Genomic DNA, 5,728 nt, shown 5'->3' with positions numbered 1-5,728 from the left:
TGTTCAATCACAATTTCAGTTTCTGCAAGTACTATTAGTGTGGGAAAAAAAGAAACAAAAAACCAACCAAAAAGATTCCTTTTCATGCCTCGTAGGAATAGAGATAACTCAGGAAAGTTTTTGCCCAACACCCCCACTACTTCACACAGCCAACCTTCTCTCTTCTTCGATGGCTACGAACAAGAAGAACCCTTAGGTGAATAGTGAGAAATATTTGAAGAACCTATAGGGGAAGAAGAAGAAAACATTCCTCTGGAACCAATGGCTGAAAATAGAAATGCTAGGGGAAATGGAGAAATAATAGAGGGTACCTTTCCCATTCGAGAGACCAATGGGGACACCAAAATGAAGAATATAAGGGCTTTAGCCCTACCTCACTTCCATGGTCTAACTACAGAAGATCCTGACACCTTCTTGTTTGAGTTTGTTTTCATCCGTCGAACTTATCACTATGAAGAAGATGAGAAAAAGTTGAAACTATTCCCTTCTAGTCACAAGGATGTAGCACTACGCTGGTTCATGGGATTACCTAGCAATAGCATCACAACTTGGGCTCAGATGCAGCAAGCCTTTAACAACAAGTATCAAGACTATTGTAGGTCAAAAGATACTAAAGAAGAAATCTTTCGAATGACCATGGGGAGTGATGAGTCCCTAGAAGACTATGAAGAGAGGTTCTAGCTCAATTACAAAAGGGTCGGGTGTACACTTGACCCTGAGTCTTTGAAGTTGGTCCTGCTCAGGGGAATGCGGAAAGACCTTCTAGACACCCTCCATCTACTGGCCAGGGGAGACATTTACTAACTATCCTATGAGGACATAAAGATTTTTTTTAGAAACCATTCTAGAGTAGCCAGAAAGGAAGGTAGGGGGGGTCAATGCATAGCCAGTACCTCTTCTTCCAATTCATCCATTAAAGGTGAAATTGGAAACATGCTGGAAGAATTCAAGAGTGATATGTTGCAGACTCTTGCCATGCAAATGGATACCTTACATATCAAAAGAAAACAAGAGGAAGCAGAGAGGGCTTTGGCCATTTTTTGCCCTAGATGCACCAGGAGGAATCCTAGGAATGAATTCCCATTGAAATCTATAGAGGTTTGTTCAGTCTGTGAAGAAAATCATTCTACAGACAAGTGCCCTTCCTTGCCTGGACTTAAAGTTGTATACCAATGGGCCGAAGGAGTCACTAAAGAGATTCATTACATAAACCAAAGGAGGCTGCCCAGACCTAAACCATACCAGCAGGGGATGCAAGGGACATCTCAGGCATACTACCACCCCAACCAAGTTCCCTCCATACCTTCTTGGGGTCCCAATGCTCATCCTTCATAGTCCACACCACCTCCTTGGTCCTTCACATCTCAATATCATGCCCAACCAGCCACCCATTCATTTCAATCCTATGCTCAGCCGCAACCTCAGTGGAATGCATCTCATCAGGGGTGGAGGCCCCAATACAACTCTCTTCCCACTCTTCTGCCTCCAACACCTACCCAACCACAACCGTTACCTTCTGCTCCACCAAGAGAACTCCAAATGCCTGCCCAGCCAAATCTGAACCCGAAAAACAGACAGGCTCAGCAAGTGTATAGTGGGGAACCATCATGCCCAACTTATGCTTTGGAGATTCAAGAAATCAACTTGCGATCTGGGAAAGTTCTCCTAGATATCCAGCCTCCACCTAGGGAGGTTGAAGAAGATAAAGAGGAAAGCAAACCTAAAGCCAATCCACCTTTTCTTGAGAGACTATCTATGACAATCCAGCCTACCCCAGAACAGACTGAACTCTTAGGTGAATTGAAACATTTATGTGTAAATATACCACTTCTCCAAGCCATAAAATATGTGCCTATCTACAATAGGTTGATCAAAGAGAATTACTTTAGGCATCCAGGAAGGTTCAAGAGATATTCCCCAACCATCAATGTCATAAGACAATTGTCTGACCTGATGTCGAGGCAGATAATCTGTCCAAAATATCTGGACCCTGTGTTATCACAAAATCCGACCTTGATAGGCTGCTAATCAAGTAGACTCTGAGCAACTCTTTCAAAACAATCTTTTGTTTGAGGCTTAGCCTCCTCAACCTGAGAGGGCTCTCTCACTAGGTTTAGGGTTTTTGATTAATGATTAGATGGCTAACTCTAGGAACAAAATGAACAAAGCACAACTGGTTGGCTGGTTGAAACTATGATTAGCAAATATCTATTGGGCTATGGAGTCAAAATAGTTTTCAACAAAACAACATGATCAACAAAACATGGAAGTCAAGGCACTTAGAGTTTAGGTTTATGAATAGAAAAGTAACACAATGAAACAACACAGTTTATAAGCATGTGATGGGAAGTTAGAGAATTTTCCAATGAATTATAAGTATCACAAGCTCATACCACTGCAAATAAGTAATTGAACAAAGCCATAAGAACATCAAACACATAAACTCTTTGTGAATCTTGAGTAGTCAAACTGATCTCTGTATTAAGTATGAAAAACACAGTTTCTTACAATAACACAATCTTTCCTTCACTAATGAAATTTCCAACCCTGAGGAATTTGATTTTCAAGCTTAATATAGAACTTTACATCATTGGATACTATCATCCACCTTTGGAGGAATTCAAATTCCTAACTTAGACACCTATCTATTCAAAAACAAACTATTTAATTACAACTTGACAGCTAGCTGTCTTTAAGGGTCCTAATCCAAATATGGAGTAAAAATCCTAAAAAATGCTTTCAACAACCTTATTTGGGTCTTCAATACATTCTTTAATCAGCCTCCAACCATGTCTTCGAGCTGGATGATGTTCTTAGTGCTGTTACAAAACCTGCTGAGTCATGACCTAACTGTCCTGATTACTAGGAGACAGAGTTCCTCCTTTTAAGGCCCTTAATCCTTAATGCCTATCTTCAAATAGTTTTTCTGGTGTACATGTGGCATTCATTAATAATCCATAAAAACTTCATTTTTCCACATTCTCAAGAAAGGGAATCTTGAATAGATGAACAAGAGAATAAAACATGACTGTGCTACATAAATAACCTGTTTTTGTAGCACAGCTTTTATATTACTTATGGAATACTTCTTTGAACCATTCTGCATCACTGCCATCTGAAATTTCATCAATGATCCTCATATGTCTACCAGAAATTATCAAACTTGGAATTTATCATACCTTACCTTCTAAATACATCCATATGGTGCTAAATGGTCATCTTCAGCAGTTTCGTAGCGCGCTACGAAACTGCTGTGTATGCTCTTTTTCAACACGGCCTTCAAAAATCTGTAGTTTGGGAATTTTTTTAAAATTTCATAAGGACTGATATGATCACCAAGAATCAAACAACTTACCCTTATGAGATGTTCTTCTCTTTTATGCCAAAATTGTCCTATAAATTTATCATTTTTTGCACTGTTTTTATCTGAAAAATAGCTGTTGAGACAGAGCCTATATATTTTGATCCCTGATAGTTGTTACCAAAATGGAAGAGTTTTTTGTAGATAAGAATTTTTATAAGAAAAACCTCTCTCAGGTTTTTGAAAACCAACTTCAGTTGTCCGGAATCTGCATTATAAAATCATGTATAAAACAAGAAAATTCAGAATTCTAGAAATATGTCTCAAAGGAAACTTCGAATCTCAAAATTGGTAGCACCTGATAGAAATTTTAAAGAGTTTTTTGTTCCTTGTTATGTTCTTAGAAAAAACCTCCTTCAGATTTTTGAAACTCATCTTCATTTGCCTGAAAATTCCTTTTGAAACCAACAGCTCAAAACAGTCCAAGGAACACACAAATCCCCTTGCAGCTCCTGGTAGAAATACATGTAACCTGTCTAGATGAAAGCTTGTGTGAAGCTGAGGTCATCCATGATAGCCTTATTTTTATCCTTTCATCTTCATGGAAATTTCCCTTTATAACCCAAACTACCCTCTTAAAAATATGACAGCTGTAAAGAACTTTTTGGATAGCAAGTTGTTTGTCAAAAAGTTAACTTTTCAAAGGTGACAACTGACTGATACATGCAAAGGTTGAAAAGTAAATGATGGAGAGGATCTTGGGTAAATTTTTTAAGGAATTATATTCGAATGTGGAGAGAAAGGTGACAAAGTAAGAGAGTGGAAAGAAACAGCCACTTCATCAACCAAAAAAAATAACTCTATTTTTCCTGAAAAAGAAGGCTGCACTCCTGAGCTCCTATCTCTTGATCCTTGATAGTTGTTACAAAAATGGAGGAGGTTTTTGTAGATAAGAATGTTTATAAGGAAAACATCTTTCAATTTTCAAAAATGAGTTTAAAATTTCTCAGGAACCCCCTTGGAATTTGACTACTAAAAATAGAAAAACAGGGTTTTTGCCTCATAGTGTGCTACGAAATTAGCTTGTTTTCATAGCGCGCTATGAAACTGCGGATTCCTGTGTATGCTCTTTTTTCAACATAGCTCTCAAATGGTTAAAGATATGGGTTCTAAACAGCATGTGAGACTTCTAGGACATGGAACAAGGCTGATTTAACTTTATTTGGATATGAAAATGAGACTCTTAACCTATCACCTACCCATTATCAAGACTAAAATGACTTTTAGACCTCCTTAAAATCATGAGAAAAAGCAGAGTTGACACAATGATGTTTTTTGAAAAATTTTGGGTGATAAAAGTGGCTCCACTAGGGATAGTGTGCCCCAGTGGTACACTAAGAACCGGTAGCTCCAATGCTGCTATCCATCCTTTAGAATAAAACTCTGAAATTCTGCCCAATTTGCTCCTCAAGCTTTAGTGATTTCTGCAAGGGGAACTCAAACTACACCTAAAAGATGCTCAGTCAACCTACCCTAAGCTTATTTGCACATTCCTACCTACCCTATCAGCTGCAACATCCATTTGTAGGTCAAGGAACATGAAACTTCCAATGAAGCCAGTCATTGATCTGATCTGACACTTGAATCTCTTGACTGTGCTTGAAGAAAAAATAAACATGATATTGAAATAACCGAGATAGCATGAGATGTAACTAATCTTCAAGATGAAAATATAACTGGAAATCTGAACAGTAAATCTTTTCCATGTAATCAGCTATAGGGTCAAAAAAGACATGATTAGTTTGATGATCATCATAACATTCTATATCTTCAGACAACTGATTCTCAGCCACACAAGATTCCTTTGATATGCTATCCAACTGCTTTTCTAAATGATTCCCACAAACAATGTAATTTTCCTCATTATTATGATCATTCATTGATGTAAGTTGCTGCAAAGTATGACATAAAAAATCAACCTTTTCCTCTGCTTGAGGGTTATAAAAGCTATCTTCCAGTATTTCTTCTTAGTGTTTGCAATGATTTTCATACTCTTTATGATCAAAACACTGGCAAGTTTGCTGCATCTTTACATTAATATCAGAGAATGTAACATGGTTTTCATAATTAAGCCTCTGCTGATTTTCATGTTGCATTTCATGGGATGTTATCCTTTCTTCTTGGTGTTGAAATGTATTGTTATGAAGAGCCTCTAAAATTTCTTCATCCATGAATTCATCATCATCATAACAATCCTCCAAATATTGAATAAAATTCACAGAATGTTTACAGCAATCTTTGACCAACAATAAGGAGGGATGACACTCTTTATACATCTCATAGAATGCATCATGGAAATTAGCAAGTGAATATATTGAACCATTTTCCAAACCTTCATACCAAGACCATGTTTTTCCTTCTAAAGTA

Source organism: Pinus tabuliformis, chromosome 7 (assembly GCF_031772625.1).
Source record: "Pinus tabuliformis cultivar Carrire ecotype Pingquan chromosome 7, CPIR1, whole genome shotgun sequence".
Taxonomy (NCBI): domain Eukaryota; kingdom Viridiplantae; phylum Streptophyta; class Pinopsida; order Pinales; family Pinaceae; genus Pinus; species Pinus tabuliformis.
The sequence above is the reverse complement of the archived record's forward strand: the minus strand, read 5'-3'. Positions refer to the sequence as shown.